General features: G+C 43.9%; 1 non-coding gene and 1 pseudogene across 1 annotated transcript; one reads left to right on the top strand and one right to left on the bottom strand.

The window, feature by feature from the left end:
- Positions 1 to 18,525: 18,525 nt before the first annotated feature.
- Positions 18,526 to 18,608, bottom strand: TRNAL-CAG (transfer RNA leucine (anticodon CAG)). The gene has a single exon. It is a non-coding gene; the product is annotated as a tRNA-Leu (tRNA).
- Positions 18,609 to 20,905: 2,297 nt separating this feature from the next.
- LOC149276811 (U2 spliceosomal RNA) lies at positions 20,906 to 21,086 on the top strand (annotated as a pseudogene).
- Positions 21,087 to 21,334: the final 248 nt, after the last annotated feature.

Below are 21,334 nucleotides of genomic sequence, written 5' to 3'. Positions count from 1 at the left end.
ATTTCCGGTGGTTGCCGTAAGAGAGGACCTGGTCAACATCTCAAAGTGTATCTACAGCTCTACAACCAGGCACTGATAATAATAAATTAAAAGATATGTTGCCAATAATGTTTGCAACAAAGACCCAAAACTAAATCTATTAGAAAGTCACTCTGAAAAAGAACTCGTGCAGGTCATCAACTTCACGTCGCCGTAGGGAACTTTGTATTCAAAGTTAATGTTCCGTGCTTAATAACGAAGTTCCTCGGCTCGGTCTGGAAGTGCCCGGTTCATGAAGAGAAGTAAATATAACGAAGGGCGAGCGAGTGTAACAGACTCTCCCCAGCAGCTGTTCCTCCAGGATCAGAATATTTTAGCCATGAACAGCAAAGTCTGACATCTGGACACCCTCAGTCCCCAGGTATTAAGGGAAATGTTAGACAGTCGCAGATGCCAGTAGACGGCCAATTGGAACGCACGTTCATTCCATCTGCACGTTTCACCGACGGTGCCTTAGAATGTTTGAGTTCTCTCACTCAAGGAAACAATGCCGGAGGTTTCACACCGTGTCACCGCAAGGCTGAGATCCAGAGGTCTCTGGTTCAGCACGGAATAAGACAGCGCGGGGAGGGGGGGGGGGGGGTTGCGTAGACTGTGAGCTCTGCTGCCCAGCTATATATTCTTAACGTTTTAAAACTACATGGATCAACAGACCATCAATAAGCATATTATCAAAATACACAGCAGATGTCCCTATGTCATAGGAAAACAAAAAAATAAGAAAGTAAATGTATAAAAAAATATAAAAAAAATAAACACAAAAATACTATAAAATGTAAAAAAAATCTGAATTAACCTCTAAAATTAAAAAAAAAAAAAATGTATATAATAATTCTGCAATCCTATAAAGTGGTGAAGCCTCTTTTATGATTGTCATTGTTAAGAGGGGAACGATTGCCAACTTCCAATAAAGCCGTACCCTATAAAATGGAAACAGATGTGTTTGCTGAAGATGTGGAATGCGAGAGTGACTTTCCCTTCCAGTGTTATTCTGAATGTGACAGCGCAGTTTTCCAAGTGGGCCGAGTATCTGGTTACAGTCCGTCTATTGTGCAATTTAGAGAGAGAGGGGAAAAAAAATGATGTTTGTAACAGCAAATCCAGCATTGATGGACCCTGGGATCTATCAGATGCAACCTGGTGGAAGGTGAAGAACTAAAAACCCAAGGAAGCCCCTGATCCGTCTACTCTGTAGGCACTTAATGACTTGGAAGGAGTCTGGAGATTAACCCCATAATATGTAAAGTGCCCTAAAACTTTATGTAAGCGATAGCCTGTACAAGGAGCGAGAGAGACGTAATAAGTCTATTTAAAGTGGGGAGAGGAAGTTTAATGTTATGGGGCTGAAGTCATTAATGGGCCAAGTTCACGAGCTAAACATCTTAGGAAGTAAATTTGACCTCAGTTCCCCCGGAGTCTGAAGTGGCCTGGCTCAATTTTAATATACATAGAATGTTTGCTCATAATTAGAATTCTGGGTCGTTCTGGAAGGAAACTGCTAAAATTCCATGGGCATTCCATATAAATAGAGATTTTGGGGCAAACTTATAAAAGGGGGTCGTATCATAGCAACCAATGGGATGTTCAGGAGTCATTCTGGAGATAGAGCTCGGGATCTTTGGTTATGTTGCCGAGGCGGCCAAGGGGATGTCCAAGTCCATGAAGTGGCCAGGACGTCGGAGAACTGGAATGTCAGTGGGTCATATTTAACAGCAGACCAGGAATGAAATTCTAGATCATTCTACAAAATCCAACACAATATGGCCTCTCTCTTAATTGGCCCCGGAATTCCTCCAGTTCTGGATGTATGAAGACCATCGAAAATTCTCAAAAGCTTCCCAAGCTTGAGAATGAGAATTATGAGAATTAAAAAAAAATAAATAAATAAAAAAAAACTCGAGACGTTCTCACCCTCGTTATCAAATCTTTTGTCTGCCGAGGAGATTTGTCTCGTATATAAAGCTCCTCCGAAACGAGCCACGGGGACCGTCACATAATTGCGTGCTGACACAACCCTGTTAGCATGTAGCACGGAGGATTTGTGCCCCTAATGCACTTGTGTTCCACGGGCCACACATGGGGAGACGCGGCATTCCTATCCTCCTACTGGAACATCGGGAAGATTACCCACAGCTGTCCTGTGTCGACGGTCTAGGAGATGGACACAGTCTAATTCTCCGTCTGTCTTCTCCTACCAGCCATCTCGCTCTGTCTGAGAGCCCATTAAACGGGCTTTCGTGCCCATATTGTTTTTCAGGATGAGGTCAGTGATGTTTCTCTTCTGACGTTTGGTGGGTTTTTTTTAGTCGATGTCTGCCACTCGACAGCCGGCGAGACACCCTAGGGTGTCAGGAGCACCAAACAAGCCGTACGTGACCCTGCGGAGCATTACTTATGGAGACGCTCTGCAGGTCACTGAGAAGCATCGTTAGATCAGTTTCTTTACAATCACCTATGTATTTGATCCATGCATTATACAGGGCAACCCAAGGCCCTGGGTATGACTCTTCATAAAAGAGAATGAAGTCACGGAGTTGACTTGTTAGCAAAGTTCCGTATTGAGTTCAAAAGACGTCTTTGGATCCAAATGGGATCTGGGTGGTAGATAAGTGGAACAGCCCCAGCGGAGGTGGTAGAGGGTAATACAGCGAGGGTATTAAACACGCATGGGATAGACATACGGCTCCTGAATCTAAGACGAGACCAACGGCTGATTAAGGTTTCAGTCTTTACAGCAGGAGAAACGGGCAGGATTTTATCTCTTTAAAAGGTGATCAGAGGCACATAATTACCTTCTGCCCCAAATAATGCCCCATCAGGAAGCTGCAGCTGGACGGAGGGGTCAGACGCCTGATGTGTACACAGGGGCAGGGAAGCGGGTAGGCAGAGAGGGCACTATGCTAGTTATAGGATCAGATAGGGGCTCGGACATCACGCTGCGTTACGGTATCTGCTAGCTAAAAATTGCCGTGAAACTCGACCCCGGTAACAGACGCCGAGGAATCCAATCAAAAGAAATTTACTGCGTACTGACAGCTGGAACCGCCAACCGTTTACCGGCGTGTGCCGCGCGGACCCCCCGGACTCTATCTTTCCAACAACACCCCCCTCGATTAATTTCAGCAGGTTAAGGGCAACGTATGGTGTATTTGCTCCATTATCGGGGGGGGGGGGGGTAAATAAAATCGAGGTGGTCTTTTATTCAGACCTCAGATCCGCGCCGACAATATGCGGACACACAAAGGCACAGGTCATGTGATTTACGCGGCGATCACGTGACCCGTCGCTAAGGAACGCGATCTCCCACAGTCCTGTCTGTCAGTCGGGTATTCTTCCAAATTCTGACAACGCGGCCGAAATCAATAAAAAAATTCTATTTACAGAAGTAAAACGGATCCCGCAGGGGCGTCTTTTACGTAGATTTTGCACGTTTCTAGAATGTCCTAAAACATTTTTATTTTTGCTACAAAAAAAAATGTTCACTTCCATAAAAGGGACTCTGATGAAATAAATTTGTGGCTTTTTATTTAATAAAGTCGCTTACCCTGTAAAGTAACTCAGAAGACGTCAACGTCTAACATTTTAACTTTATTCATTCACATTTTGGGTGGATTGGGTTTAATTTATACAATTTGGAATTTTTAATTACAGTTTATATATAAAATATATATAATTTTAAGAAAACCCATTTCATTGAATTCACTTGACATGGGGGGGGGGTAGAAGGTTCTTAGTAAATAACTTTAGTTACAAGTCACAGATTTTAACGCTTTGAGTGCCAGAGGGGTAAACGGAGCATCTCAATCCGACCGTGGCGACCGGCAGATACGCACGACGGATAATTACACGAGAACAAATAAGCCGTTGGGGAAATTAGTGAACTCGTTTGTTAAAGACATTAAACTTGCCCCCACGCTTTCGCTGACCCCGAAATACCTCTCCAAACAGAGGCAGCCGCTGAAAAGTCACGCGGGGATTTAATGTTACGGGGAGCCCAGGGGCCAGAAATCCTGGGGCCCAGTGCAAACTTAAAGACGGGGCCTGCTGCCCATCTGACCTCACGCGCGTCCCTGTGCCAAGGAGCGGGCCTCGAGAGTCAGTGAGGGGGCCAGTGACCGGGCCCTACACACTATTGGATACATGACAAATACAAGAGTGGCCCTTGGGGGCCAGGTACCAAGCCCCTAGTGTCACTAGGGCGGCAGAGAAGCTAATGACCAATCAGCTTTCAGATCAAGCGACAGGGGTTGGACTCCGGGGGGGGGGGGCGCTGGGTAATTATACGATGGAATTCTAAGGAGAAGGCTTTGAGTTTCCCTAACATTCCGGAATGCGATATACGATTTAACCCTTGTCTGGCCAACAGTCTATAGCATGCAGATCACAAACCAGACCTCAATCTTCCCAACACGGCTACCACTTCACGCGTGCAAAAGACACGCTACAGAACAGCGCGTGTGCCGACAGCGTATGGGAAACGCGGGAATTAAACGTCACATGACATGCGGATCATCGGCCAAGTATATAAAAAAAAGAAACACAATTTAACCAAATTCTGGGTAAACTCTCCATTCCGAAGATGTGACGAGATCCTCCCGATAATGGCGTCCGGTCCATATGAAGAGATTAGAGGTATATACCGTATTTATAGGAGTTGCCCTCCCCCGCGAAAAAAAAAAAGAATATTTTAAGAGACTCAGGAGATCTCTGGTGCGCATGCACAAGATTACCATTTAGCAATTTTTTGGGGGGGGATTACATTTTTCTCAGTAATTTAGAGATTTTTTTAAAATTTTTTTTTGTACCGCAGCCATCAAGTTTGGACCGGCCGCCAGGCAAAGGGTTAAAGAGATTTCTGGGCCCCGCGTCTCTCTATCCCGTCATTACCCCGCACCATAATTAAAGGCTGGTTCTGCAAAGCGCGCCGGGGCCGGGGGGGTCTGACGTTTGGGTTTACCAGCTGCTGCAATGAAGTTAAACAATGCATTTGTATACGCGCATGCGCGCCGCTCGCCAGTCTGTCAGCGCTAATATAAAAGAGTGCCAACAAAATTATTTATCTTCTGCTTCCTGTTAGAACAACTCCCATGACTCTCAGCCAGCCTTAACTAAAATGTTACAAACTCTCTGGGGGCCGGTTCTAGCCGAGTTTGAGAATCTCCAATTTGCGTATTCATTATACAGGGCCCCTGTATTCATTATACAGGGCCGGCTCAGGGGCGGCCAAGCAAGCAGCCCAAAAAAAAATTTGGTAGCCAACATGGTCAGCGCCTGCGATCGAGTCCTATCCAAAAGCCATTTACTGAAAGGGGCCCCAGAACAAGGATGGCAAAAAAGTGGACAATGACGTTACCGTGGCAACATGAATGCCACACGCGGAAATTACCTGCTGACATCACAACACATGACTTTGCCCGTAACAGCGCATGGTGATGACATCTAGATGACATCACCAAATCAAGCACTTTTTCCGCAGGTTAGGAAAGTTCTAATTTCCAAATGGTTTTTTTTTGGACCTGGGCAAAAATATTTGCCCCTCGCTAACAGACAATCCATCCAGGGGGGTAAATTCTGCCTAAAAGCCCTGTAACACCCCAAAAAAAGGTTTACGATATTGGCTCCAAATCTTTAAATTGCCCCCCCCCATATTGTATATCTGATGAGTTTGTTCAATTCTATTTAGAGATAAAAAAAACATCTTCCTGGCTCAGAATGATGGGAGTTTGACTCCAACCGAGTCTCGTGCCGGCAGTTTCAGTGACAGCGAAAGCAAATTGATGGCCTGAAGCGTCTTGTGAGCTGCCTGGATGGCTACAGAGTCAAGTCAGCGCATGTCAGACAGAGGAGAAAAAAAAACAAACCCCCCCAAAAAATAAAAAAATAAAAAATTTAACAAAAATGCAGAATTTGTGGCCGGCGGCCTCCCAGCGCCTTGAGTGACGCGCAGAACTATTCTGTTTATTTTACGGATCACGTCTGGACACAGGTCCCCCCCCACCCCCCCAAAGCATATACAGCGATTACCTCCAGATCACGTTACGCAGAATTTAGCCCTTAACACGCCAGAGCGGAGCGTAAACCTCAGCAAACCCCCCTCTCTCTGACCATTAAAAGGGGTTCGAGGCGCCAATTCATTACAGTATAAAGGCACGCTCATGTGAACAGAGTTCATGGTTTGCTGAGGGTGATAGGGGTTTTTAATTCCACCTGTCAGAGGGCTCGTTCCCTCATCACGAACCCAAACGTGGGCTCAGCTCATGGAGTCTTTGGTCGAAAGTGCAGAACTTTTAATGGGCAACGTAGAAAAAAAAATGCAACATTTCATAAGCTTTCAGGACCTCAGAAGTCTCTTGTTCAGATGGAATCATTCCATTTTCCGCCATCTGAAGAAGAGACCTCTGAGGCCCCTCTGAGCCGAAGCACGCCTATATGACTCTGCTGGGCTTGCATCAAACACCGTCTGATATGTATTGCAAGAGGAATAAGTCGTAATTAAACATATTTAACTGTTTGCATCACAAAAGGGTTAAAGTCGTATTGAAAGTCGAATTAGAACGCATTGAAAAAAATCTCAATTTTTTTTTTATAAAATCTACAGAATTATCTGCCTTTTGGCCACAAGTTCAAATGTATAAAGTCTGCGTTCTCCTGCGGAGAACATAAACTATACGCTGAAGAAGAAATAGTAAAAGTGAGAAAAGAAAAACACAAAAGAAACTTTCCCATGAAAAAAAATACTGTATTTTCTTTAAGAACAGGATACACCTGCAGGTCTCGCAGCATTATCTCCAGCCCAGAAAGCTGGATCTATCAATGGGTTAATGGATCCCCCTAGTGGACAGACGGTGGAACTGCAAAGGAATCTGGTTTACGCTAAGTGGGTAACAGGTGAAAATTGGCAAGGGGGGGGTAGGGGTACGTAGCATTTGGAGACGGGGTTATTATACCCCATAGAACGGAGCGACACAGAATGATCCACCTAGAACCTGCCGGCAGATCGGCCCCATCCGGCCCCCGTCTAGTCACCCCATTTTCCCTGCTGTAAAGAGTCAAACCTTAATCAGTCATTGGTCTCGTCTTACATTAAGAAGCCGTATGTCTATCCCATGCATGTTTAATACCCTCCCTGTATTACCCTCTACCAACTCTGCTGGGAGGCTAATCTGCTTGTCTCTTACATGACATAAGGGGGGGTACAACCAGACGCTGCCTGGGGGGGGGGGGATCCTAGCTCCACACCCAGAATACATACGACCGCTGCATGATTAGGGGAGAAACTATAAGATTCTATAACCATTATTAACGTCTACCCTGCACTCAGCTGCAAAGACCGACAGACGGACGGCACTCAGAGTTATTTTACCAAAATTGTAGAAAAATTTCACAAAAAAAAGAAATTTGCCATTTTAATGCAAGGTATAGGTGGGTGGGACTATAAAAAAAAAAATAAATAAGAGCAAATCTGGTAAAGATGATCCCTTTATTGGCTAACGGACTGATAATAGATTGCAAGCTTTTGAGACATCATTGTTCTATATATATAATATATACACATACAACGTCTTTTCTGCGATTCCATCAGTTAGCTGCGCCCTTAACCCTCCGAGTACCAGACAAGCAATCAATACGTTTATCCAACCATTTGGCACGGAAACGCTTTAACGGAACCAAAGCCGGAACCAGAAAAAAAATAAAAATACACAAAATATAAAATAAAATAAAAAAAGTGTAAAATTTTACCAGCTTCCACACTACATACAGCCAGCCCACCGGCAGAGAAAGAGTTAAACTACATGATCTCAAAAACCCACATAAAACCATAAATTAGCAATGTTACATTTCTGCGAGATCGATAAAATAGAAAAATGGGGGGGGCTATTTCACCCCCATTCGTAAGACGTTCTTGTATATTTTTGGAAAAGGAGGTTTTTTTTATCCACAAAATTCTTTCAATTCCCCCTTAAAAGCTCTTTCACCGAGGCGCCTGTTATCAACTAAAATTTGATACTTCCCATCAAGGTAAAAAATACTAAGAAAAATAAATTCTAAAAAAAACAAAAAAAACTTGGAGCGCTGAACATCTGGGAGCTACATGTCTTAAAAGTACCCCCCCCCCGAAAAGAAGTTAATAAACTCCTCTGTACTCTGTCAAAACATAACAAGCAAAGGACGATAGTTTTTCAAACACACATAATAGCCAAGAATAATAAAATTTAAAGAATAATAAAAAATTTTTTTAGACATTTATACATAACATATATATTTTTCAAATATAACTAATAATAATGCGCATAAAAAAAGGCAAATATAATATTAGAATTTAATTATTAGAAAAATCATTGGAATTTCCACGGCAGAAGCGCATTGGAGAAGCGATAAGAATAAAACAGGAATCGATTTCTTTCCGGAGCGGAATACAAGACGGCAAATCATTCCGCATAAATCAAACTCAAGAGCGTGCAATTGGGGAGGAAAAATAAAATAAAATATAAAATTAAAAACTGGCGATTCATTTTTTGGGGGGCTTCCCGTGGACATCTAAGATTATCGCTGCCCTGGGGCGATGATAACCCAACTCGCCAAGTGCCTGGAGTGTCACTGGCGAGATGGATACAGTTTCCTTCAAGAAATAGTCAGATAATCCACAGACAGTAAAGCAGGGAAGATACAGACTCAATCAACAAATACTGGATCCAAGCAACAACATGTGTGACAAAGGATCACTTACAATGTGACAGCCAGTGGGGGCACCTTAACTGGGACCCTCTCCCTCTAGAAGGGACTTGGGGGCATTTGGGCAGAGGAGCAAATAACCCTCCACACACACATATATACATATATAACTGCTGGGGGTAGTCTATGCAGTGACCTGCCTCGCAGTGAGAGGGCAGCCAGTGGAACATGTAAGGGCATACAGCGCTAAAGTACCCCACAAGCCAGTGACAGGGCGGGAGGCAGCAGATCAGTGGGATCGGGGGGCACATCCAGTCCGGGGTCCCTGCTGCCCGGGGGAAGAGAGAAGCGCAATTACCCCCTCAGACCGGGGCAGACACCTACCCGAAGTAAGCAGCGGCGGGGCCCGTGCAGTGCAGCACTAGGAGTGCCAGCGGTAGCCATGCCAGGGAGCGGCGTCCATCCAGCATCTTGCTGCCCGCCTGACCATCGCGCTCATGGGGTTGCGGATGAGCTGCAGTTCGCACGGCTCTGGAACTTATAGGGCAGTGGGAGGGGGCGGGTCTGGAGGCGGGACCGGGGGCGGGGTTGGTCTTCTCTTCCCCTCCCGCTGGCAGCCGATCCGGAGCACACACAGCCAGGGGTGGGGGGGGCATTAACCCCTGCGCTGCCCGGATGAGTTAAAGGGGAGCGGGGTTTTCCCCAAACTCACTGCCAGCTGGGCTTCGGAGACGCAACTCCCATCATGCCCGGCTAACGGTGTTCCTGGAGCTGGATAGCGAGCCCACCGGCTGGGGCGGGTACCTTACATCTGTCTGTCTTGATGTCTCTTAACTCCCACCAGACTCAGCCAGAACGGGAAATACTATAACTCCCATCACGGTGAGCCATACATTCACATCATGCCAGCAGTATGTCACGGGCCTGGGGGGGTTTAGCTGGCGGGTGTAGCAAGCGCCGGCAAGTCCCAGCACCCTCAGCCAGCCGTTATTAGTGTTATTGGAGCTAGATAGAAATCTGGGGGTAGACAGCCTCCTGCTGATCTTGGTGACTATAACTCTCATCATCCCCCACCGGAAATGGGAGTGATTGGGGTAAGCAGCATTTAGCACCCAAACTGGAATTGTGGGCTACAACTCCCATCACCTCCAGGCAGCCGGCGGAGGTGAAGAGCTTTAACAATGAGATTACTGCCTCCTGACTCCACATTCTGGGTGGAAAAATGACTTTATTGGAGCTCAAAATTTCTTAAGAAGTCCTCCGGGAACTCAAAGCCCCATCACCCTGCATGACGTGGACTAGAACTCCCATCACGCTCAGACAGCCTTGTTAGACTTTGAATGGGACACATCTGGCACAACTAATGAATGCATCTCCCATCATTCTCAGCCAATATGATCCACTCCAGCTGAGGATAATAACATGTACACCCCACCCCCGACTGACCCGGACTGCAACTCTCATCAATAAGAAGGCCTTACACCCAGGGGGTCAGTATCCCTGCTTTACGTGGATCCCCTTTTGGGCCCATTTTTTGCCCAATGTGAATTTCTCCGGGTTTGCACCTAAATATTTCCACTGGCTAAGGATGATGGGATTTGTAGTTCTAGGACCCTAGAACCCTTGTCGTAGGGCTTGTGCGTTAACGTCCCTTTAGAATATCTAAGTTTCTAGAGGCTGAGCATTATGAGAGTTGCAGTTACCGTCAGCTGGTGGGCACGTTGTCTGTCTCTGAACGGAATCCTCACCGGGGAGGAAAAAATAATCCCCTAAAACAGAACGCAGCTAAAAAAAAAAGTTTAGTTTTCTGCTCTGGGGAAAAATTGGGAAGAAAGAAGCCGGGATAGAAATAAAATTCTAAGCAAAAAAAACCAAAACACTGATGGGGCGGAATAAATATCTCCACACATCACCCCACGCTGCATCGTTCTGTATTTAATTATCCTACCAACAAAAAAAAGCATCTTGTTTCCCCGATGAGCCGCCGGCTGAGAGATTTTATTACTCTTTTCCCTCAAAATTCATACAAATAAATTTCCTTAAATTATTCATTTTATTTTTTTAAAAAAATATGATTTTTGGAGGTTTTGCTGATATTTTTCATAAATAATTGAAATAACTGAAAATAAATTGTATCTTTTTTTTATCAGGACGCAGCCTGCCAGGCTGCAGCTTCTGCCGCGTCTCCTCGACGTCCATCACTATAAATAATGGGGACCCTCCCCTTTATAGGAGGGATTTGGGCATGTGGGTGGAGATTGATGTCAAAGAGCTCCGGGTGAAGCGTCCCTTCTCTGGGCCTCCGAGGCAACAAGGAGAAACTCGGGGAACGCCCTACTCAGCGCCCACTTCCCCTCCATCCATAGCGGTTTCCTGTGTACGGGGCTAGCCTCGAGCGCAACGTCAGCGGGACCGCCCACGGGCATCAGTAAGACCGCCTACCAAGCGAGGGCCCCTGCGGAACCTGTAGCCTGGACGTTCCCAGGTATGGCGATTGGGCCGTTAAGCGTGGGAGTGGGTGGAGCTAGTATTAATTTATTAGGCCCAGGGGCCAATTGGCCCCCACCAAGAGCCGCCGGCTACATTAGGCCTGCCGTGAACTTTCCCAGAAATGTGACATTTTTAATAACGCGTCTTAAAGGGGTCGGGCTTTGGGAGTGGAAGGGTTAACCCCAAGCATTTTGTCGTGAGAGGAAGCTGCAGCTCGGGCGCTGTGCTCGGTGTCAGCGCTGCTTCCTCTGCACAAAGCCGAGAGATTACGGAATATAAACTGTTTTGAAGAGGCTCTCTCGCTCCACGCGTCTCCCCGGCCGTCGACCCGTCCCGCCGATGCTCCTTGCGGTTCTGCTATCCGTCTGGGCTTTATGTCAGGGCTGCAGATCCTGACCAACTACTGAAAAGGGTTTAACCCGCTGGCTCTCAGTGGGGCGAGAGGCAAAGGGTTAAAAGGGAACTCTGCTTTTTTTGCATAATTAAATGTATTTATCCAAATGGCCCAGCCAATCAGCGTCAGTCTGATCAGTCGTTGGTCTCGTCTTAGATTCAGGAGCTGTATGTCTATCCCATGCATGTTTAATACCCTCACTGTATTACCCTCTACCACTTCTGCTGGGAGGCTGTTCCACTTATCTACCATTTTCTCAGTAAACTAAAACTTCTTTACATTACCCTTATCTTATCAAACCTATGTTTCAAGTCATATACTTGACGTAGAGTACAGGAAGTATAGATTGTTTTTCAGGACACTTTGGGCTTTTGTATAAACACAATAGGAATAAAATATTTTTACAAAATGTGTGAACAAATATATTTTTCCCCTCAGTATTTCTTCCATGGGGCAAGTCCTCCTGCTTATAAGAAACTCCATTTATGTTTGGCCCGTATAGGGTAATACCCCACATACATTTATTTATTTATTTATTTATTTATTTTTTATCACTGTTTTTTTTTTTTAATCTAGAAATCATTTAAATTTTTATTTTTAGATTTGTTTGTATTTTTTTCTTTTGTGGCGCTGCTATTTAAAATAAAGTAAAGCAACATAACTGAAGTCCCTCTTTGGGGTCTGTTTGTTCCTTCTTTGCGGGTGCCAGAGGCCCGATTCTAACCCCCTCCTCTGCACCAAGACGCTTACCCCGGTCTCCAAAGTTTTAAAAACACTTCCTTTAAATAACTCCAGGACAAAAAAAAAAAGATGATATTAAGTAACTCGGAGTCTCTATTATTATTATTTTTTATTTATTTATTGTTTTTTTTACTAGCAATTAATAGCAATTGTATAGCTCAAAAGATTTTTGTATTTGAAACTTCCTGGGTGGGGGGAGGGGCAGGTACGGTTATATTAGCTGCATTCGCCTCCACGTTATATGCCATTTTTTGCGCATTTTTTTGCCCACCGCTTCAATAATAACGAGGAGGAAAACGATTTTTGATCTATGCATTTGCTAGAGATGTGACGGAATGTTTGCCGGTGCGCTTTAACTGGGTTTATTGGATGGGAGGCTGGGAATGATTAAATACATTTTAAAGCTGACAGCCCCGGCGTGCACCTGCTTTGGCAGTCACGGATTATATCACTCTTGGGCGGAGGCCAATCATCACAGAGCTCGCCGTCGGAGCCAACCGGCGGTGCTGTAGCTGCCGGCGTGCGGACGGGACCCGGAGCCTAATGAGCGCAGCGCACATGGCATGTTTGCCCGGGTATTAGACACAGTTCCTCCCTCATTCCTGCACCGAGGAGTAAGGCTGGGGGGGTTAATCGGAGGTCAAGAAACGGAGCTGAAGACTCCCATCAAAAAAAAAAAAAAAAAAAAAGCTGGAGAAATCCTATAAAAAGCAGAAAATCAGACATTTTTACTAAAAAAATAATAATTTTGACATAGAGGGGTCACCAGCGCAACTTTCAGAATAAAAAAAAAAGGTATTTGCATTTATTCGACAGTCAATGTAATTGTTTGATTTTTAGGTTAATATTTATGGAAGTTGAGATGGGCGGCAGCCTGTGGCAGAGCCAGTATTATCTCATCAGCTTCCCGTCCTGAAGTTCTCTCCCTTTTCCTCCCCGTCCACTATAAAAGCTTCCTGAACCAATCAGCAGCAGCAGCAGCAACAGGAGAGAGAGATAACATAAGGGGGAGGAGCAGGAAGTAAAGATGGCGGCTCCCATGGTATTTCTATGAGGGGGTTTCTAATCCCCCTAAAGTTACGGAGGGAGCTGTGAGGTTGAAAACAATCTCTGGCGCTAGAGGCTCATGCGCTGCCCGCTAAAACAACGCGGGAAGAGAACAGGAAGCAGCTTACAACTTCCTGTTTGGGCTGACGGGAGGATTCCTATGCAGTCTGCACTGAGGGATCATGGGAGATGAAGTAAATTTGCATGAATCCCAGTGTACAGAGAAGCTAAGTAAGAAAAAAAATGAAATTCAATAAAAATAACAGATTTCTGGATGTTTTATGTGAGAATTCGTGTTTTTTTTTGTCCATTCGGTAATAGAAATAATGGACATATTCGTTACAATTCAACTCGGGGGGAGGAATACAATTGCTTTTATTGTCCAGAAATTATATTTTTAAAAGATATTTTAAAAAAAATTATTGTCTGAGAATTTTTTATTTTTTTTAAATCAATAACTAGTGGCTTATTCCAACCCCAATATTAGCTGAATTTCCCTGAATTCTGTATTTACAGGAAACCAAGGTAAATATATAAATCCCGCGTGATATGCTGACACGCGTGACAAGTTACATGTTGGAAGTTTAAATCCGGCCACAGGCTGCCCGCAGATCCCGACCACGGCAGAGAAACGGTGACCAAGAAAGCAAGAGAAGCCGTTTTCGCCGTTTGTTTCGAAAGCGAAAACCCATTTTTACGGGGAAGAAAAAAAGTTATCTAGAAATAGTTAAGGCTAAAAGATTTTTTGAAAAAATAAAAATTTTCATCGAAAAGATTTTCAATTTTCTACTCCAACTTGTTCAAAGATGGTTAATGCGAAGAACATGAGCCATGGACACCTCAAGTCTATCTCAGAAACTCAGCCTGTGGCAGAGCCAGCATTATCTAATGAAGTTCTCATCTCAAAGCTCTCTCCCTAATTCTACGTTTCTGTTACATTCCAGGACTTCGGTTCTTCCGTATAGAGGTATGGTGTTCATTATAGACAATACAGATTACAGACAACATTTGAGGGCCCATGGGCCCCCTGGGTACGTGACATGGGTCAGTTTTCTAAGTGGAACGACCGGATTGTCTTGAGATGAGAAGGTGGTACTTCATGAAGCGTCATCATCAGTTCCCTTCATCCAGAGTTTCCTTAAGATGGGTTGTCAACATTCCATCCAACATCAGACTGAAACTGGACATCCATCATACCAAGCAAAAATCAAACACTTGGCTCCACCACATCTAAAAAGGTTTTCCTGTAACCAAACACAAATAAAAGCATAGAGAACTCTAAAAAAAAAAAAAACCTTCTTCTACTTGTCAGGAACCCCAACACTCAGCAAAGGCTCTCTTTACCACACATCAGTAGTACAGCACTCATTCCCCCTTATGCACAAAAACAGCAAGAAGGTCAATGTCTGGACTCACCTTTACACTTGGGGTGAGCACCAAGACGTCATGGAAGAGTAAAATAATATGCAAAAAAGTTTGAGAGCAATTTAACCGAGGACAGACAGCTGCCAAGTAGACTGCCTTACAGTGTCTCCTCGCTTGGGAGCGTCCGAGTTCGAACTCACCTGGGATGTTTCTCTTCATCGACGTATGACTCTCCAGAATTAAAATATGGGGCAAATTTCAACTTGCCTCTCAAATCTTTTTTTTTTGTATTCAGATTCACTCTTTGGTGGAATCTCTTGGTGCTCACCCTACGTGTAAAGGTGAGTCTAGACATTGACCTCCTTGCCAATTTATGTGTAAGGTGATATCATTTGCACTGGTGCTGTTTGTGAAGGGCAAAGATGGGGGAGTATTGTGAAACTGGCAGTATCTGTGGAAGGGAAAGCATAGCCTTTTGGCCTAAAAGTTGAATAGGATTGTTAAATGCATGATGTAATCTTAGAACTTCCTGATATTTGGATGTCAAGGATCTCTGTGTGTTTATGTGATGTGTGGGGACACGTTTTGCTTATATGGATGTGTAAGAACACATATGGACTGTTTTGTGTTTATTTTTTATTATTGTTTTCCACTTAAATATGGAAGTCTGGTCTATGCTTGGTGGTGTGGAATAAGAAAACATTTTTATTACACCAGCCATAGGTTGGAGCCATAAATGTCACTGCAGAGTTGGGTCCCTGAAGTCTTGGCTTCTTGGTGGGTGTTTGAGCCTTTTGGCCACCCATGAACACTTCAGTGGCCCTCCCTTGACCAACGTCTGTCAGGGAGGGAAAGAAGGAAGAAGAAGACTGGGCACCTAGTCTCTCTGTAGCCCTAACCCATCGGAGCACAGAGTCACTTTTTGTTTTTCACATCGATGGTGGAAGCATGGAAACCCATAAAAATTTAAAAAACTATTGTCTGGTGCCTTCATGCTGGGCAAATTACCCCGGCATTTTGGCTTAATAACCGCCCTTGTGGGTAGAATCGGACTGGTACTTTGATGGTGTAGGTGAGCCGAGACTTAAGATGGTCTTGATTAGAGATGCTCTGTAGACCAGGCTGTCTGTCCTTGGTTGAGTTGTTCCTTTTGTATTTGTCATTATTAAATTGCCCCAATGTGAAGAACAATACCCCCATATCCAAGGCACACAGTGATTTGCATATCTATTAACAATTAATTCTCATTTTAAATAATAATAATTAATAAATACAATATATCCATTCTTCTTTAATGTTTTCATGGAAAAATGATAGAGATCATTCTAAGGCTTGTTGAAGTCCAAATTCTTCAACCCCTTAATGTTATAAATCTTTACCCCAAGAAGCTCAATTCCTTAGAACATGTTTTTTAGAGGGAGAAAAAAAACCCTGCAGATTTGAGAAAGAACCAGGTTCCTAACGATCAGCATTTATTTTTCTCATCCCTGCAGGTCCGAGGCCCAGAGAACGAGCTGGGGTTATGGCATCTCCAAAAAGGATGAGCTGTAGGTTTTAGGAAAACATCTCAGCCCACTTTCTTTTCAAACTCTGTGATTTTGGTTTCCTGTCAATTATTTTTGTAGGAAGTATCTGAGAGCTCACGGCTGAGAACCAAATGCCGTGCACTTTATTATTCACTGCAGGACACACACCCAAAGTCGTAAGATGCTGAAAGTTTGCGTGATAGGTATCAGGGCTTCCGGAGTCTCAAACGACTTTATGTTAATACGCAGAAATCTAGAATCCCAGAAAGTCTTAAATGTAAAAAAAAAATGTTATTTTAAATTTCTTCGTCTATTTACCAAGGAACAAAAATTGAAACATTTCTGCTTATAGCCTTGGGGAAATGGCCCTTTAGACTTTAAAGCGGATCTCCCACTATTTATCACATTAAAAATACATTTTCAAAAATATTGCACTGTTGCCCTTTTTACCCCAGTTGCAGTTTTTGTTTACAGGCAGCTGCATATCAGCCATTTGTATGAGTTATCTGAGCCCCAATCTACTAGAGAAACACCCGACTCCTTATCATACTGCCTGTGGAGAACAATAGAATGGCTCAGTCTTAATCACCCAGTTGGACTCTCTGAATAGAACGGCTCAGTCTTAATCACCCAGTTGGACTCTCTGAATAATGAAAGTCTATGGAGGAACTGACGGTCGTAAAGCATCAGCTCAGTGTGGTGTTTAATCCGGGAAAGTCACCCACAATACCGCATGACTGACAACAATGGAGGCCTCCAGGTCTAAAAGATAAAGGGAGCTTATTGGGACAAAATGAGATAAAACCAGGTTTTTGTCACTTTGGACCCAATATTTTATTTTACATAAGACTTTTCCCTATAAGGATAGTTGAACTAAATAAAACAAAGAAAAAAAACACATTTACACTTCTGTGTGGTATCACTAAATTACCCCACGACCTGTGACTGCGGATATGTATTAATTCTCCCCATGATTTTTATAATTGGATTTTTTGGTATATATTTATGGGAGTTTTTTTTTTTTTTAAATACAGACTTGTATAGTCAGCAGACGGTTAGTTTACATTTATTTTGGCAGAGACGAGCTACAAGTTCACTGGCAGGAAAACCTATTGAAAACAGATATTTAAAATGTATACATTCTGTATATTTAAGCTACATGTAAGGAAGTGTACTCGGGATTTTTATTTTAATAAATGGCGGTATCAAACAGTCAGATATTTTTTAATATCAAGAGGTACTTTCCTGTCAGTCTAACACAGAACCGATACAATCCCATGGCGAGAATAGTCTAAACTCCACAGAGTTTTCTAGAAATCCATAGTACAGGGAAAATTCTGTAAAACATAAACTACTAATCCCCCCAACATTTGACCCCCTCCACTGTCTTTGCTAAAGAGCTTCAGTGTATGACATCATACCTCAGCTCAACTGTGTTGACTCAGCACGGTCCTCCAAGGCATTAATGGGCCAGTTGGGGAGACCAGTGATCCCCTTTTAAAGTTGAATAAAGGCTACTGGCCCCCTGGACCAGCCTCCCTAAGCTTAGTTGTTCTACACCAGAATACATCACCGCTACCAGTACCAGACTGGGGAGGAAAAGCCTCCTTGGCATTTTAAGGTTAGCTGCCGTTAAATGCTGTATGCGTGGCTTCTATGCTCTTGCAGTGCGGGGCCAGGAATACAGTGAGAGATGGGATGGGCATTTGGTTATCTCCAACTATTGGCTTCACCAGGGTCCTGCCACAATATCAGCTTGCAGAAAGAAATTGCATTGGATGGCAGGCTTGCCCCTCCCAGGAACCTTGGCCAAAGCATACTGGGAGTTGTTGTCTTTGAGGATTATGTGGAAAGAAGGGGGTCATCCTTTTATAGCAGAATATAATTTATTGTATAATTTTAATATTGTTCAATTGGATAAAAATATCATGTCAGAAGCGGGATTCGAACCCACGCCTCCAGAGGAGACTGCGTGGCCATCCTGACTTCTTGTACCTGGAGCAACAGTCATTGTTGGAACATGTAATTTTGTGTTAACTACAACATATTCATGCAAATTCTTTTGAAATAGGGGATATAAAAATGATCCAGGGCAACAATAGTAATTCCCATCCCATGTCTATTCAAATTCCTTCTAAGTAGAACAAACCTTTAGTCCACCCTTTTTTGACTATAGAATAGCTTTATGCATCTCCCAAACTTGCTTAGTATTATTTTTCTCTATTGTTTAACTTCACTGAGAAAAGATGATGTCAGAAGTGGGATTCGAACCCACGCCTCCAGAGGAGACTGCGACCTGAACGCAGCGCCTTAGACCGCTCGGCCATCCTGACTTCCCACAGAAAACGAATGTTTGAGATACTCCCCAGCTAAGAGCCACAAAGTGACTCTGCGTAAGATTGGTGGATGGTTCCACCCATAAACGTGCCCTCCCTAGTCTAGCCACACCCCACCTCTAATCAACCCCCCAACACAGATGTCTTGATTTAGATAATTTTTGGGAGGTCTGCATTCAAGATAGCTTTATGCCTATGCCATGAATATTTAAATTTCCTCACTGATAGCCTCTATCATTTCTGCTGGGAGGTTGTTCCACTTATCTACTACCTTCTTATTAAAGTAAACCTTCCTAGACCACCTTTTCCAACTCTATAGAACAGCTTTACGCATATTGTTAACTTGCTGGGATTTTTGTGTGTGTTTGGCAACTTTTACACAGGTGACACGCCTGTTACATGTTTCATCACCATACGTATTTCATTTCATTTATTAATTAGTTTTATTTTCCATTATTGTTCAATTTTGATATTGTTCAACGATAAAAGATCATGTCGGAAGTGGGACTTGAACCCACGCCTCGAGAGGAGACTGCAACCTGAACCAGTTGGTGCTCCCGTTATTTTGGAATTTATAGAAATGTGCCGGTTCCATCAGTTCCAAAATCATTTTAGCATAAATTCTCTTGAAATCGGGCATATGAAAATGATCTACAGCAACAGTCACCTAATCTTCAGCACTCACGTGATGAGAAAGAAAGAATGTGAAAAAAGAGGATATTTATAAAAATTCCAAGGTTACACAAATCATTTAATTTGCCTCTAATCTTCATAAATTGTGTGGGGGGCGTCACAACGACCCTGAGTTTTCGGCAGTGACTCAGAGCTTCTCTCAGGGAATGGGATACATGCATGGGATCGGCACATGGCTCCTGAATCTAAGACGAGACCAACGACTGATTAAGGTTTGAGGGGCCGTTACGCTGGCAGGTTCTGTTTTGGCATTAAGTAAATACCGAGTCTTTTAAAAGTTAAGCTCATCGGCGGAGCATCAACAGTGACACCTACTGGCTGCAATGTGGCGGTGCAGTGCAAGCACTAATAATTATTCTATTTTTGTACACAGTCCTTCATGTTCATAAAATATTGTTTGGTTTATGTCTCTAAAACAGCATCTCTCGTTGGTGGTCCTCACATCCTCATCAAGACCTTCTTCATGAAAGGAGCTCTAGAAAGCTCATATTCAAAACAGGCTTAAGAACAACACAACCAAGAGTAGACAGCCACTTAAGCGCCTGCCTTATAGCACATTCCTGCTCCGAGATCTTATAAGCTTTAAATCACCATTAGAGAGAGACGAGGCAAACCTCCGCTGCACAAGAGAACCAACAACCCCGGCTTTATTTTTCCTCTTCTGAAGCTCCGAGGTCGGTGGTTCCGCTGTGAAGAAAAAGTGTCAGGAACCAATATGTGCCGTAAGGCCTCGGTGGACACCAGGTTCTTCGAGGATCGCGCTTCACAGGGGATACTGAAACAATCGATAGAGAACGGTGGGGGGGCCACTAACTCCCCCCTCACCAGAAAAACCAAGACCTTTTCAGGGGACCCGGCTCTTTTGGCGTCTCAATAACAAAATCGTCCCTCTGTGCGTCTCCAAATGTCTGTATACATAATCACGTTCCCAGTGCATAAAAGAGCGCAAATCTCGCTGAAAAAAAATATATATACGAAGCGCTCCCATAGAGATGCCGGCCCTTCAGCTGATCCAAATGCATCCAGTATGTGCCACACACAGAGGCTGGGGCTAGTGTGCACAAAAATAAAAGTTACATTTACCATCATTCCACACAGAAAAGATACTTTCCTATGCTCACATATATTCACTTAATTATAGCTAAAATGAATTGCACCAATATTAGCAGGACACAACAGCATTTATGAGCAAGGAGGCCCACGTATGGGCTCCCCGTTTCACTCGGGGTGGACAGGAAGTGATTCCCGGAGGGTGAAATTACATACAAAAAAAAGTTTTTTGAGAGCAAATTGGCCGAGAACGGACAGCCGCTTAATAGTCCTCCCGATGATGTGTGTCTCCCTCCTGCCGGGGAGCGTTGTACATTTTAGCGTTGGTCTCAAAACATATTTACATATGTAAATTTATCATTCAGGGCTCTATTGAGGCTCACCCCAAGTGTTAAGGCCAGTCCAGACATGGCCCTCCTTACTCTTACTTCTAGAGTTGCCCTCTATAGTGGGTCATGTGCTTTGTGGTAATAAGGTTAAAGTGGAATAATGTATAAGCATGTAACAATAATGGATTATAGTGGTTGGTAGCCACATGCAATTGTCCCATGCTTGCTTCTCGGCCTTTTGGCTAAGATCAAGTGTAGTTCCTCTTTGGGAAGGTGGGGACTATGCCGATCCTTTGGCCTTAGGGTTGGGAATGCAATGGAGCCTGAGGTGTTGATTTGCCCTGGCAGTAATGCTGGAGTCACCATTTGCGGTGTTGCACGCCGCTGCAAATGGTGAGTGCACGGTCGCACTGGCGGTGTATTTTGCACTTACTTTTCCCCCTGAACCATCAGGTCTTGGGGAGAAGAATTTATTTTTGAATCTGGCTAGGCCAGGAACGGCTGCCCTTAAATAATTTTTTTTTATTTATTCATCACTTTGTGATTCACGAGTGCCTATTAATTTCCCTTATTTGATTACACGGCTTTGAAATTCACGGCGAGGCCCCCACTTTGAGCTGGCACATGTTTTTGGCACCTTGTTTTCGACAC

Source organism: Sceloporus occidentalis, unplaced genomic scaffold (genome assembly GCF_023333645.1).
Source record: "Sceloporus occidentalis isolate IW3139 unplaced genomic scaffold, rSceOcc1.0.p SCAF_224, whole genome shotgun sequence".
Taxonomy (NCBI): domain Eukaryota; kingdom Metazoa; phylum Chordata; class Lepidosauria; order Squamata; family Phrynosomatidae; genus Sceloporus; species Sceloporus occidentalis.
This window is presented reverse-complemented; position numbering and strand designations above follow the sequence as displayed.